The following is a 16,426-nucleotide window of genomic DNA, read 5'->3' on the forward strand; positions in this document are numbered from 1 at the left end:
TCTTTACCTGGTTCTCTACTCCACCTAAGATTACTTACATGAAGGAGAAGACTGGATGAACCAGATTCTAGTCCCTGTACCATATGAAGGTCAGTTAGTGAGCAGAAACTAAAGGGCCCAAGTGACACAGACACAGAATCCTGTCCCTTGCACAGTACATTCCTCTAAATTTCAGTCCAAATCTTTTCATGGCTCCTATGTAGAGATTGCTAAGCCACTAAAGTTGAAGGTGGACCCTTTTGGGTCCGCCCAAAGAATTTTGGGTTCACAAGTTACTGAGGAAATGTGTCTGAGGTCCTTGGGAAGTTACTACTAATGCCCAGGTCCTTTCACCAAGCTTAGCCAATGAAGCTCAAGTTAAATCACTGCACTTCAGGTGGTTACAGAATAACCCTAGGACATGACTTGGTGGCAGGTAAGCAATGAATCACAGTGTCTTGAGTTGGAAGGAAAAACACCTAGTCTAATACATTCTAGAAGTAAGAATTCCTTTCTCCCCACCACATCCTCTACAAGTGTCTGGGTATTCAGCCATTGTTTGAAGACCCCCTTAGTGAATTCTACTTTTGGTTAGCTCAAGTGCTTAAGAAGGTTGTGTTTTTGTGTGTTTTTGTGTGTAGACTGAGCCTAAATTTACCTCTCTGAAACTTTGAGGCATTAATTCTAATTTTGCCTCCCAGGCCTCAGAATAACCAATCTAATGCTTTTTTCATGTAGCCCTTCAAATGGTTGGAAAGAGCTATTATATCTGTCCTCCCTATCCTCTACTTACAACCCTTCTCTTCTCCAAGCTAAACAACCCTTTTTCCTGCAACCAATCTTCATATGGCATGATCATGAGGGCTTTACCAACCTGATTGCCTCCTGGATGCTCTCCAGCTTGTTGTCAATGTCACTCATAAAATATGGCATCCAGAACTCCAAATGTGGCATAGCTATGGCAGGGTGTAGGTTATCATCTCCCTCTTTCTGGACACTATGTCTCCTTCCTTTCATGGAGCCCAAAATCACATTCACTTTTTTGGTTGTCATATTAACATGACTTGAAGACCACTAAGATCCCCAGACTGTTTTTAGATAAACTATGGTCTACCCATGCCTCCTCCATCCTGTACTTTTGAAATTGATGTTTTACCAACTTTCATGTAAGACTTTATATTTACACCTATTCAATTTTTATCTCAGTAGAGACTAGCCCATCGAGATCTTAATACCATCATACACGTTAACTAGCCCACCCAGCTTTGTGCTATTTGCAAATATGATCAGTGTCATTCATGCCTTTGTCCCAATCCTTTTTTAAAATGTTTAATAGCACTGGACAGAGGATAACTAGAGTGAGGGGCACTCAGATACAGGCTTCCCTCCAAGCTTTGACCATTCTTGGAACCAGTCATTTAAATCAGTTCTTAAATATCCTAACTATACTTATCATCTAAGCCCATAACTGCTCACCATCTTCTCCATAAAAACAGCATAAAAGAATTTGTCCAACAGAAAAAAAAATCTTCCAGAGAAGTCTCACAGATTGGCCCTGCTACCTGCATTCCCCACAACTCTCTGCTCTCTCTCACCCATGTACTTTTTTGTGAAACAGAGTACTTTACCCAAGCTTCTCTGGCTTTTACTGAAGAGGAAAAATTAGACTTTATATGTTTCTTACCTGTTTGGCTTTAATTACCATGGAATCCCAGATACCCCAAGGCTAGACTTCAGGTGATAAAGCAGAAAATGTAACCTGGCTAGACACAGGACACAGGCAGAAATCTTCACTACCTGCAGCTCAACTTCTTTCAAATAAGTATGTATTGTTGGCAGCCCCCAGGGTTTGAGATCCAAAGTCCAGCTCACTCAGAGATCCAAGCAGCCAGTCTAGGAGATTTCCTCTGTGAGACTGAGTCCTGTGTCTGGACTGTCCTAAAAGCCATGTATAAGACAAGAACTGGCTGATATAGTAAGAATGCCCAGAAATGACAGAGCACTCTTTGTTTCTGTTTTGAATATAGGGGCAGGGCTTGCAAACACCCAGTGTGGCCTTGATCAGGACCACCCCTTGTCATCAGAAATGGGGAGACAGGGTCACTCACTTCACTAAGGCCAGCAAGGGACAGCAATAACCCTGTTCCTCAAAGTTACAGGTTAAGGGAAAGGCTATGAGAAGCAGAATCCCTATATGGGTTTTGAAATCTGCTGCCTAGATAGGGATCTCTTTCACAGTAAACAAACTACTAAAATTCTTGTTAATAGTAAATATTAACAATAATTTATTTTTAATAGTAACTCATCTATAGCACATAAAAGATTGTTACAAAGCACTATTTTTAGAACAACCCTATGAGTTGAAAAGCACAAGTATTATCCTCATTTTACAAACAAGGAAACTGAGGCTCTGAGAAGTGACTTGTCTAGTCCTAGCCAGTAAGTGGTAAATTAAATTGTGGTAAGTGGTAACCTAAATTAGAATCAATCATAAAACATTAACATATATGATATACCTGGCTTTGTACTAGATATTGTAGATAAAAGACAAAAATGAAACAGTCCCTGTCCTTGAGTTACTTATATTCTTTTGGGGTAGATAGACAATGCCTATGCAAGTGTATATAGAATATATATCCCCCAAAATTACATAAAGATAAGGTAAGTGAGAGATCCCAGCAGTTGTAGGGATCAATAAAGACCTTGTATAGAAGATAACACTTAAAGTTCAAGTTTGAGGGAAACTAGGAATTCCAAGAGTGAGGAAGGAATGCATAAGCAGGATGGTGACCAGCCTATACAAAAGCATGGAGGTGGGAGATGGAATGTCAAGTGTCAGGAATAGCAATAAGGTTTGTTTGGATGAACTGCAGTGTAAAAGGAAGCAATGTATATAGTAAGCCTGATAAAGTAGTTTGGAGCCTGATGGAAAAATGACAACAGATGAATTTGGTTTTGACCCCAGAGGTACTAGGGAACTATTGAAATTTATTAAGGAAGAAAACAATGTGGTCAGATCTATGCTTTAGGAAAATCATTTTGGTAGCTTCAAGGAATACATCACAGAGAGGATTACTGATACATGGAGGCAAAGCCGAAAAGTACTGCAATGATCCAGGCAAGAAGCGATGAGGGCCTGAAATAGGTTGGTAACACATCTATGATGACTAACATTGCAACAAGACTGACGAGAAGGCTGATGGTACACTTGACAGAGCTAGAAAGATTCAGAAGAGGGATGGGTTTGGGAAAAAATAATTCATTTTTTTGGGGGGCATAATGAGTTTGAGATGCCTACAGACACCCAAGTCAAAATATCCAATAGTCATCATCTACACTGAGATGATAATTAAACTCATGGAAAGTGATTAGGTCAAATAATAATAACGGTATTTATATAACATCTGGTATTTGCCAGGCTCTTGGCTAAGCACTTTACAAATATGACCTCACTTGATCCTTATAACATCTGTGCGAGGCATATGCTATTATTATCCCCATTTTACATCTAAAGAAACTGAGGCAGACAGCTGTTAATTGACTGGCCCAGGGTCACACAAGGTCATATTTGAACTCAGGTCTTCCTGACTCTAGACCCAGAGCTCACTGTGCCCCCTAGAAGCCTGAAAGTGCAGCCTTCAAAGAGGGCCCAGAACATAGGCCTGGGGTATATCCCCTTACAACATAGAAGAAGACCCAACGAAGACTGAAAAGGAGCAGTCAGAAAGGTGGAGGAAATTCAAGACAGATGAAAATGTTCAGGATATCTGAGTTCTCTACATTGTCAAATGCTGCAGAGATTATAAAGAAAGCACTGTGAAAAGGTTATCAGATTTGGCGACTGAGATCCTGATAAGCAGTTTTGTACCCAGATATTCATATCCAGCGTGCTTTGTACTACACCCCTGGTACCTCTTGATTACACAGACTGACCTCATAACCAGGGCTTTCTCCAAGGTTTCAGAGGCCAGAACCCAAACCAGACTCACCTCACACAGCAAACTCTTGCCTCTTGACTTGACTCCCCCAGGATATACCTGGTCCTCCATGCTGTGAGTCAGACCTCCTGGGCCTCACAGAGTACATTACCACCTGCCATGGGGTGGAACCTAGCAGGAGAAGTTCTTGAAAAGTCTAATTACTTGCCTCTTTCAAATGGACCTTTCTCCACCTATTCTCTTTGTTCAGATTTATTTCTCAATGGTAAGCATACTCCCAACCCTTCCTTAACCCATCTCAGTGATTCTAAACTCCAGCAGACAATATACAAACCTGGTTCCCCAGCCCCAACTGCCTGCACCCTTATTCCCAACAACCTCAATCCTATTCCCCTGTAATGTTCCACTATAGATTTACCCACCTGATCCACTGGGCTTTCTGCTCCAAAGCCAGCAAACTTGGTCTCATCTCAAACATCTTCCTTTCTCACTCCTCCCATCTTCTGGCATTCATTGAGATCTGGCTTTTTTCCTGTTGACAACTGATCCCTGGCCTCCTTTTCCAGTTGTGGTTGAACTTCACTCAAGCTTCCCAACTGACGAGAAGACTCCCTGCTCCTCACTATGGTTACTTCCAGATTCTCTCTCCACCACTTTCACTCAGCAGTCCTTCCTTTGAAGTTCACGATATTCAAATTTACCAACCAATGCAGAGAACTGGTGGCAGTTATCTATTGATCACCACACACACCTCCCTTCCCACCCCCTTCAGGACATTCTTTTTTCTTCTTCAATGAATTCAGTGTCTGGCTCAGACATTTTTTTCACCCCAACTCCTGCTTTCATAAGAGGGGACTTCAGCATACATGTTGATGCTCCTTAAATACACTAATTTCCCCATTCCTCAGTCTACTAAATTCCCATGACCTACTCCTCCATTCTACTTTGGCTACACACAGAGATGGTTATACCACTGATCTTATCATCACTCATGAGTCTTGAACTCTGAAATGTCTTTACCTTATCATAATTTTTCATCATTTCATTTTTCATCATTCCAGGCCTTCATCACCTCTCACCTGGAGATCACAGCAATAACCTTCTGAATGACCTTCCTGCATCATTTCTCCTTATTCCAATCTATCCTCCATTGAACTGCTAAGATGCTTTTTCTAGATCATAGGTCTAACCATGTCATCACCTCCTCCCTAAGCTCTGGTGGCTCCCTATTTCCTCCAAGATCAAAAATAGACTCTTCTGTTTGGCATTTAAAGCTCTTTATTATTTGATCACTTTCCTCCCTTTCCAATGTACTCACACTTTACTCCTCTCCCTTTACTCAACAATCCAGTTACACTGACTTACTTTCAGCTCCTGGAACATGGCACATCATCTGCTATCTCCTCTCTATCTTCTGTGCTCTCTATCCTCACCTCTACTACCTAGCTTCCCAGGCTAAGAGACTCAGTTAACATACAAGAGACCATTCTCAGTCGTCACTCCCCACTCCATCCTACCCCTCCTCCCAGTACCTTCCCTGTGAGTTTATATTCCATTTATGTTGTATATATTTGCACATCACACTGTGTGAGCTCCTCAAAGGCAGGAACTGTCTTTACCTTTCTTTGTACCCTCTAGCTCTTAGCAGAGTGTTTGGCATAAAAAAGGTGCTTATTCAACACTGGTTGACAGGCTGACCAAAGTATCTCCTTCCAAACCCTGTGTTCAAGACCCCCAGCCCATTTTCATGAATTCCAGCAAACTCTAACAACTTGAAGAATTATGAGTTTCTTTAAATTTCTTTTGTTTCTATTTCCTAGCTCTTGAGATCTCTAGGTCTGTATCTAAACTCTGCAAACGACCCCCAGAACAGCTGTTGTTGGTATATAATGAAACCTAATTTTCCTCAGATTTGTAAAGCTCCATTTCTTAACACAGACATGGAACTCCAATCTCCACCATCACTCCCAGGAGAGCCTCCCTCTAGAGAAGGTGGGGGATGGTGCATCTTTGTTCTGAACTAAATGTGGGTGGAATTCAGACCACGCAACACAAAAAGATCTGATTTCATTAATGTTGATAGTGTCCACTACCCTGGAGAAAAGCTAGAGGTGGGGAGAGGGAAAATGCTGCCTGGAGAGAACAGGGCCAGTTTGTGGCTTTGTGGTTCTGGATGGTATTATATGTATGGGTGAGGGTACAGAGAAAGTCAGGTTCGAGAGCAACAAGATGGGGAAGTGAATAAGCCCCTTGTCATCTTGATTTTCAATCACTTGAATTCCCTGCCCTCCCCTCAGTCTGTTCTAATTTTCCATGATGCTCAATGATCATACACTTTAGCCACTGGGAAAAAACCCAGAATTGTATCTCATTTTGCCTTGGCCTCCTTTCCACCATGACCACCCATCCCCCGTGAGAAGTCATAACTGGTGGATATGCAGAAATACCTCTTCCTTCCAGTTTCATTGGTTCTTCCTCCAACTCTGTCCTCAAATGACTGTACTTTATGAGACCCAAGACTTCCTCTACTTTTTGATATGTCACACTCCAAGCCCCTAAGACCATTTTCAGAGGTGGGGGGCAGTTTTGAAGTGTAAGAACAGCAACCATACATTGTTATACCATTGGCAAAACAGAAATTCACAATCATGAAAGTTTACCTTCCAGGCTCCAGTCGTTGTGGTTAAAGGTAATGGAAGAAATATGGCTTAAGGGCTGGAGGCAATGATGAAAGGATGGCATCTAAAGTATCAAGCATCTGCAGATCCTCAACTCTGAGTAAAGGGAAGCTGTAGAAACTTTCCCTTTCTCAGCAAGGCAGAGGAAGGAGTCCTTGTGGCTTTCAGACAAACTGGCACCTATCCCCACATCTTTCATGCCTGTCCAATGTAACCCAGCAACAGTCTGGGGAGAAATGATGTACACAACAGTCCACAGGATAGGGGGCTGCCTGCTGGCCAGCAAAAGGGCACTGGGAATCCTCAGAGATTTTAGAGCCATCTGTCAGAAAGGGACAGAGACCAATTGGTTGAGGCAACCTTCTGCCTTTGGGCCTCAGGATGAAGCCTGAGGCCAAATATCTAGCCTGTACATCTAAATGCCAGCCCTGCAGCTGGGCTGGGGAAGGTAACCAAATGCCAGGGTAACAAGGAAAAGGGATCTTAGGGAAGGGAAGGGGAGGGGAAGGGAGGGGAGGACAGGGAAGGGAAGAGAAGGCAAGGAGAGAGGAGGGGAAGTGAAGGGAGAGGAGGGGACAGGAGGGGAAGGGAGGGGAGAGGAGGGGAAAGGAGGGAAAGGAAGGAGAGGGAAGGCCAGGGGAGGGAAGGGAAGGGGAGGGGAGGGGAGGGAAAGAAAGGGGAGGGAAGGGGGAGCCCAGAGCTTGAAAGAAGTATCCTGGCCCAACCAGAAGATCCCATCACCTCAACAAAGGCATGTGTCAATTCCTCTGGTAGGGAACATCTCTAGAGCTTAAGTCTGTCAGTCTTCCGTGCCTGAACTCTCATGGGTCAGTTTTCAGGTTCTCAAGCATGAGATTTCACAGAAACTCAGACTTTACATCCCTTGGCCCAAATGCCTCTACTCTGCCAGGAGAGAAAGAACTGGCTCCAACTTCACTTGGCATCAGAATGTGTCTTAGTCTTTTCTATCTATTCCAAGGTCTCAAAGGGCTGTGGTTGGTGACAGTGATAGTAGGGATGGCACCCCTCTTCCCAGGGGCTGCTCTCTCCTCCATGATGTCTGTGGGGACCAGATAGGAAGCAGTCAGTGGCCTAGGAAGTGCTACCCCTTGAGTTGCCTTCAAAATCAAAATCAAACATTTTGCTCCAATAAATCCCCTTTAGTGAAATTATGTTGGCTCTTGTTGCTCCCGAGTTCCTTTTCTAGGTGCTCACCACCCGTCGTTGTAATAACCGATTCTAGAATTTCCTCAGAACTTACAAGCCTGCAAACTCTATTCCCTTCCCTTTTTGAACTTCCCCACTAGATTGTGAGCTCACTGAGAATGAGAACTGCCTTTTGCCTCTCTGAGTATCCCCAGTGCTAGCTAGGTATGGTGCTTGGCATAGCAGGTGCTTAACAAAGCTTTATTGACCTGAAAATCAAGGCATCTGTCTACCTCCAGGCCTCAGATACCTCCTCCATTTCCCATAATCTTTCAAACATGGCCCAGAACAGCTCACTAATTCCTAAGGATGCAGTTCATCTTTGGGGACTTGAATTCATCAAGGAAAGGGACGTGTCTTCTTCCTGACACCTTGCTACTCTCTGGGGTTCAGTGACCTTCTCTGTAAGCTAAAGGTATTGGAATGACACTAAGCTCTAAATTCACCAAAGCACTGTGGGATCATCTGTGCCACGACAAGATTGCCCAAGGCCAACGTACTGCCTCTCCTTCAGAGACAATTCTAGCTCTGGAAGTCTTGAAACACTGGAGACAGAGCCCCTTGAATGATCAGAGCCAGGTGATGCCTGGAGATGGTGGCGGTGGTGGTGGTACTAAAGGTAGGGAATGGGACTATTATGCAGGTGGCTGGTAATGCCAACCACAGGAACAGGGAAATGAATAAATCAGGCTTTTATCCCATCCCCCTCCAAAAAAAAAAAAAAAGATGCCTCATCTTACTACTCAGTTCTACCAATGGGTCCTATAGTCACTTCTGTCCCAGTTGTCAGTGTCCCTATGTGGGATGTATCATTCTGCCTTCGGACTATGCTAGCCTAATCTCAGGACCTCCTCACTGTCTCTAAGGTCCCTTCTAAGCTCAGTCTTACATAATTTCATGTGATCACCAATAAGGATGTTCCTCCTGTCAGAGACAGTCCTAGTACCTTGGTGAGAAGGTAAAGAAAGTGCTTCAAAATGCCCCCTCAACCTAAAAAATCCCTGGAGATAAAATCTCCTAAAGGTGCTGAGGGTTCAAGCACCTCTTAGCCAGGGCTAAGCCAGGCAATGATGCTGAGAAGAGAGAATACAGGGCAAATGACTAGTGGTTTTATCTATAGGATAGGGAAATCAATAAAACAGACCCTCAAAGAAGACTTCCACTCCACCTTCCCTATCAACCATCATCTCTGTTACATGAGAATAACTGAGATTAGAAAGGTATAGGTTTATCAGAACTATAGTTCTTATAAAATTCAGTTTTGACCTTGCAACTGGCTTCAGCATAAAGGCTGCCTCTTCTCTTTCTCTCATCTTATGTCAGAGAAGAGGTCCCCCTACACCTGGTCTGTTGCCTAAATGATTCTTCTCTGCACCCCTGAGACTGGAAATTGATAAACATTTAGCAGCACATCCTCTCTAAACTCAGCTGATAGCTTGGTCCTTCCTTTCCCAGGTGGGCTGTTCAAGCCATCCTATTTCAATAGCTCTCTCCTATGTAACAGAGATGATTCAACATGAGATTCAGCTGAAGAAACCAGAAGCATTTAGCCTAAAGGAGAAAAGATTCAGGGGAGCACATAATACCTACCTTAAGATATCTGAAGGGCTCTATGATAAAGAGAAATTAAACATATCATTTTGGGCCAAGGACACAAAACCAGAAGCAATGAGTGGAAGCTGCAAAGAAACAAGTTTAGGCTAGATGTCAGAAACAACCCTCTTCCACCCAGGTTCACAATCTCAGAGTCATCCTAACTCAACCTCATCCCCCAGTACTCAATTAGTTGCCAAGTACTGTGATTCTTCTGGCATATCTCTCACAAATGTTCTCCCTTCCCTAATGTTTTTCCCAGCTCATAGCCTGAGACCTTCATTCTTGTCTAAATTTCCATAAGGGCTTCCTTACTGGTCTCCTCGCCATCCTCTACATAACTGCTAACCTTATATTCTTAAAACACAGATCTGACCATGAAACTCAAAAATCCTAGATGGCTCTCTCTATTGCCTCTAAGATAAAGTACAAACTCTTTCCTCTGGCATTTCAAGCTCCCCACAATAAGGCTCCCATCCACATGACTTAGGCCTTACTTCATATTACTTCTTTGTTTTAGTCAAACTGGCCTTCTAGCTCTGTAAACAGCTCACTATCTCCTGCCTCGGTGCTTTTAAATAACTGGCCCCTAATATCTGAAAGGCACTTCTCCATAGTCTGGGCCCAGGTCATATAGGTCATGCACAGTACTGCTCCTCTACACAAGGCCTCTGGGTGATCTCCCCCATGCTCATCTGCACCCCCCTCCCTCTTGAAATCACTTTGTGTTACATGTCTTATATTTACTTACCTGTATATGTTTTATCCTCCTAGAAAAATGTAAGTTATTTGAAGGAAAGCCATTTAATTTTTGTTTCTGTATCCCCAACACCTAAGCAGTGTTTTAGAGTAAATACTTAATCAATGTTAGGTGAATTGAATTAAATTTAAGTAAAGGGGGATTAGATTTGTTCTGCTTAGCTAGGGGTGGGGAACCTGCTGCCTCAAGGCCATATGTGGCCCTCTAGGTCCTCAAGTGTGGCCTTTTGACCAAATCCAAGCCTCACAGAACAATGGTTTGTTGAGGACCTAGAGGGTCACCGGTTCCCCACCCCTGTGCTTAGCCCTAGAGAGAACTAGAAACAATAGACACAAGATGCAAAAAGGCAGATTTCAATTCCACATAAGGAAAACTATCTAACAATCTTAGAACTCCCAAAAAGGGGAAATGCTACCTCAGAAGGGAGTTGGTTTCCCTTCACTAGAAAAAAGAGTCACAATAATGATAGCTAACATTCTACAGCACATACTCTGCTCCAGGCGTGCTAAGCACAGAACAATTACTGTCTCTTTTGAACCTCACGACAGCCCTGAAAGGAGGTACTATTATTATTCCCATTTTACAGATGGGGAAACTGAGGCAAAGAAGGGTTAAACGACCTGCCCAGGGTCACACCACTAATTAGCATCTGAAGCCATCAAATTTCAACTCAGGTCTTCCTGACTTCAGGCACAGCACTCTATCCAAAGGACCACCTAGTTCCCCCTAAGACATGAGGTCTTCTTCAAGCAGAGGCTGAATAAACCTTTGTTGGGACTGTTGTAGGGAGGATTCTGATCAAGTAAAGTTAGCCAAGATGCCCTCAGGTGACCTTCCAACTCTGATTCCTTTATGCAACACCTATTTGCTAAGCAGCTTCAATGTGCAAAGCACTGGGATTCCAAGTTTAGCTAAGACACGGTCTCTGATCTCTTTGACCTTGCAGTTTAGTTAGTGCCTTAAAAATGGTACAGACCAAATGCCAACAAGGAAAGAATGCAGGTGGTATGTGAGATGGAGCTTAAAGATGGGCACACCCAATGAGTAGCAGAGCCAAAATATGCTATAAAATATTGGTTCAGAGGAAGAATGGATCAGTGTGAGCTTCACTAGAAAAAGTATCCTGAAGGAAGTAAACTCAATCTGCTGTTGAAAGATGGGTTGGATCTCAATTGGAAGACAGCAGAGGGAGAATATTCTTAGGCAAAGCAGTAAAAGTGGTGGCAAGAATGAGCAAGGATTATTCAAAGGATATACAAGGGGAAAAGTACTTGGAGTTGTAAGGAGAGGGAGGATGGCAACAGATAGGGAAGCTGTGGGGGTAAAGGAGGAGTGGCTCAAAGGGACAGTTTGACTTCAGATGGTTTGGGTCTAAGATGCCAGTGCTCCATTTCACTGGAGACCTCTTCCTGACAGCAGGAAATCAAGAGAGGGAGATATCATGCTTGAATGAGATGTGAAACCCATCTGTATATAGGTGATTATGAAGACTACAGAGACAGAGAAACTCTGAGGTAAAGCTGACATTCGGCTAGGAAACATCTGAGGAATCCTAGACCTTTTCAGTTAAAGTCAGTGAAGTAAACAGGCGAAGAGTTGGGAGACTTGAGAACGTAGGTTTGGACAAGTCACATAAGGACTACTAGTAACTCAGAGAGATGGTATTAAATTCTGACTTCATGTTCTTAAATTCCTCTTGAGCTCTAACTCCTCACACAGTAAAAACTTTAGCCTCCACACACTTTCCAGCAATTTTCAAGTATAATCTGAAATAGCCAATAGCACCTCCTAGTGGTCTCCATGTATCAATTAAATCAATTAAAAACACAACTAAAGGAGCACTGGATAAGGAGCTAGAGCAGGAAGGAAACTTAAGGAATCTTAGAGGTTCAAACCCCTCATTTTACAGATGAGGAAACCAAGACAAAGAGAGGGAAAGTGCCTTGGTTTCCTCGTGCTCATGCAGGCAGCAATTAACAAAGCCTACATTCAAATCCCAGCATTTCCCCTACGTCTCTGCGATGGTAAGGCCATTCTGGCCAAAGACCAATGGGCAATTCTTAAATAATAGACACAAATTCTTAAAAATCATTTGAGAAAATGCTCATCCTTACTAATAAAAAGGGATGAAATTTTTAAAAACTTAGGTACTGCCTTATATCAATAAAACTGGAAAAATAAGAGCAGTACAATGGGCAAGGTGAAGAAAAAACAAGTGTATTCATTCACTGCTGGTAGAATGACACATTTGTAGAGTTTTTTAAAAAGCAATTTAGTAATATGACAAGAAAGGAACAAAAGCCACCATACCCTCTGAACTAATAATGCCACTGTTAGGAAAATATCTGAAAAAATGTTACAAAAAACAAGAAGACCCATTTGTTCGGTAACTCATTCCAAGAGATGTAAGTGCCTCCATAAAATATAATTTCCTTAAGAGAAGGAATCATTTCATTTTTGCCCTGGGGCCTGCCTGAGACCTTTAGCAGTTATGTAATCTCAAGAAAATCTACAACACTTACTAGGTGTGTGACCTCAGGAAATGTCACTTAACTTAAGGTTCAGTTTCCTCATCTGTAAAATGGGTATATTAAGAGTTATGAGTAGTTAATTCACATGATTGTTGAAAGGAAAGCACTTTGTAAAACTTTTAAGTGCAATCTAAATGTAAGCTACTATTAATTTCATTGTGCTGCACCTTTTCTACTGGAAAGCTTGGAAAAACTTTTGACCAGGTCAACGGAAGGAAACTCTAAACATCTTCTCAGAGGCATTGGGTTGGCTTTCACCCATCCCATAAGCCTGCTCTTGAAGGACAGGCAAAGTGACCCGCTGTCTTCTATCTCTCAGGCTTAGTTTCAACTTTTGGGTCACTGCTATAATCTTTTAACTCAAGGTAATGCCTTGGGAGTAATACAGAAGAAAGGAAGCACACTTGCAGAAAGAAACACAATGCATATACTTTTCTTTTTACTACAATATAGGAGGCTGATAGCAAAACATAAAATGATTGTGATCCAAACTTCCTAAAGGCTAAAGGTGAGATAGTCACAGTGACCAGACTAAATGGACTGGCCCAGGTACAGAAAATCAAACACTTTCAGACCTTTGGGCAACCTGTCTGTCATAGATCCAATGACTGTACACAGCCAGAAGAGAAGCAGGGTAGTAAAGTGGGAGAAGAGTACTGGATTTATAGTCCCAGGTGACCTGGGCTGACTGTGTTCACATCCTGGCTGTGATACTTTCCTGCAGTGTGATTTTAGATAAGTGAATCCTTTACTTTCTCAGGGTCTTAACATCCATATCTATAAAATGAAAGCGTTGGACCAGATCATCCACAAAGTTCCCTTTTACCTCAAGATAGGATCCTATGATCCTACCTGGAGCTTCAGTGAGCATCTTTACTCCAAAGAACATAGAGTAAAAGAAGTCTTATCTGACCAGAAAGAATATGATATTTTTGTACACTAGTGTCACCTTGATGATAATGTAGTCAGGTGGACTGGTAGCTGCGTGTACAACTGTGCCCTGGAATGATGATAAAGGCTTAAATGTCAGCCAGGAGAGAGGGCTCCATCCTTAGCTCTGGTACTGTTCCAAATAACTGACTTGGAGTGATATAGATAAAGGTCAAGAGATGCTTTAAAAATTTACAGTGATACAAAGCTAGAGTGCTGTAGCTAGTTCATTGACAAAAGGATCTTGAAAGGCCAGAACACGAGGAATGAATATAAAGTCAGGTGCTCAGGTTCATTCATATCTTAATGAATAGGGTAAGTCTTTCTTTGTATTACCTGAACTCTAGCAATGAAATCGGCACATAGATGTCAATAAATATTTTTCAAATGAATGAAGTCAATCAGAAAGAAAAAGTCATAAAGACAAGCTCTTTCATGGTCCAGATCATGGATTTTACATGGACCTAGTAAGCCAAGAGTCAAAAAGAAAAGATCACAAAAACAGGGAAGCACCAAGTGATGCTGACCAATAAGTTGCTTTTAATCTGAAGAATAAGTAAGAACTTAATCTATTCTTTGATTTTTGTAAATGACTACATTTTATGAAGTCTGGAAACCTTAGGAGAAAGAAAGTAGGTTTTTAAAAATAGCTCTAGAACCAAAGTATACATAGGTAACAGCCCACATGTTCCATGAAATCTTTATATTCCAATAGCGAATGAACAGATGCCCCTTGTCTCTATTTTGTGATTATATAGCTAATCTGTCTCAGAAATTCTCTCTCCTTTCCCCATTGCCCCCAAAGAGTTCATTCTACTAGGTCTCTTTGTGACTCAGAAGTGTCCAAGGAGTGTAGCACTTGACTTGGCATCACTGGATCACAAAGGGTCCTCAGAGGCAAAGTTCCTGTCATGTAGTCCAAGTCCCACCTAAACAGGAATTCCCTAAAAGACCCTCAATTGAATACCAGCCCAGCTACTTAGGAGCCTTGGGGGTCTTGGGAAAGCCAAAAAAGTTTCCTCATCTCTAAAATGAGGGGGTCAGGTCAGACAATTTCTTAAGAGATTTCTGGATCAGAATTTTATGATTCTATAAGTAAAAGAAGCCCAGGAAGAACTGGTATGGAAAGCAGTATAAAAGTTTATTCCATGCTAACTATGATCTAGGTACTGTGAACATAAGTATAAAACAAACAGTTCAAGCATTAACCTAAGAAGGTCACAAGTTAGCAGGAATATAAACATAATACAAGGCAAAGTGTGCTAAGAAGGAAGAAAATCCAGACAGAGGATTCTGGGACAATTTGAGGAAAACACTTTCTGCTGGAAGGTGAAGAAGGAAGGAGCTTCACTGAGGAGACCGCTCCTTTCCTGAGCCTTGAAAAAAAATCCTAAATCCATTGTAATCAAGCCAGATTTCAGAAGAGGCAATAGAAGACTGGTCAGTGAGAGAAAAATCAGGGTTGATTTGATGCAGGGTTTTCCTCAGGCAAAGCTTAGCCCTTGGCAAAATCCAGCTGATGCCTCAACCTCGCTAGCCCAACTAACATTAATGCAGGAATGCCACCAGAGGGCTCAGCCAGCCTCAACCTGGCCCTGCTGACACCACTTGTCTTAACTTGCACATGATTTTCTTTTTTCAAATGACAATGTAGCAGGGTGATGGAAGCATTCATGTAACCACAGAATGATACTGTTTGAAAGGAACCGTAATAATTATTTAGTTCAAACCCTTCATTTTAGAAATGAGGAGCTCAAGTCCTATTCTCAAACGATTTACCCAAATTCACATAGATATATAGTGATAGAGTAGGAATCAGAACCCAGATTTCCTGACTCTCAGTTGAATTCAGGACTCTTTTCACTACTTGCAGAAGATGTAATACTTCCTCTCCTCAACTTCATTGTTAGCGCCACCCTCCCTCCCACCAGATATTTTTTAAAAATGTAAAAGGAAGATAAAGCTTCAACAGGCCATACCACAATTAAGACTTACCAAAGACACAAACAAAATGCTGATCAATCAATATGGGGCAGAAAAAAGCCTTTATTATAAAGATAAAACTAACCACAGCATCTTTCTAGACTCACATAGACTGGATAAGCTAAGAATCTTCAGAAATACTCCTATGTTCCCCCAAAGCATTTCTGCAAAGGCTCCAAGATAAAGTGATCAGGACCACTGAGTGGTTCAGAGGCCATCCCCATGCTGGGAGCCCCCTCAGCATGCTAGCCTCTCTTGGGTACTTCCTCTATTCTGCAGCTGCGATCATAAGCAGCTCTGTTATCAGTCTAATTCCTCTGAAAGGAGCTGCAGTTCATCATGTAAAGGCAAGGAGGAGGGGAAGGAAGGGAGTGGCTGCAGCAGGAAGGAAAGGGGAGAGAAATGGTTATAGGAAAGGAGGAAGAAGGCACTACTTCAGCAAAAAAAGTAAAAGAATCATGAAGAAAGAACTAGTAACCAACTCAATAGTGCTAGATGACAGCACTGGGCCCCCCTAGGATCTGCCTGTAAACATCCTGCCTTCACAAGGTTACTGAATGGAGATGGAAAGCTTTCTTGCCACTCTTAAACCCTAAGCAGTTTACAACAGTCTGGGTGGCCCCTGGGCTCTGGGAAGGCTTTAAGTAGGAGGGGATGACAGGTCATTACAGTCCCAAGATGGGAATCTCCTTTCTCCTTCCACCCCCACATCTGCCTCCCACACCTCCGTGTAGAACTATGGTGAGACACCACTGACTCGTGGGATACCACACACTGAAGACTCATATCCACCTAAACCCAAACACTCAAACCGACATTTCCCAGTAG

General features: G+C 42.4%; 1 long non-coding RNA gene across 1 annotated transcript in view; it reads right to left on the reverse strand.

Moving 5' to 3' along the window:
* The window catches only part of LOC140500027 (uncharacterized), a 68,553-nt gene that overhangs the window by 43,935 nt on the left and 8,192 nt on the right, over positions 1 to 16,426 (reverse strand). The window lies entirely within an intron of this gene.

The sequence above is a fragment of the Notamacropus eugenii genome, chromosome 4 (assembly GCF_028372415.1).
Source record: "Notamacropus eugenii isolate mMacEug1 chromosome 4, mMacEug1.pri_v2, whole genome shotgun sequence".
NCBI classification, from domain to species: domain Eukaryota; kingdom Metazoa; phylum Chordata; class Mammalia; order Diprotodontia; family Macropodidae; genus Notamacropus; species Notamacropus eugenii.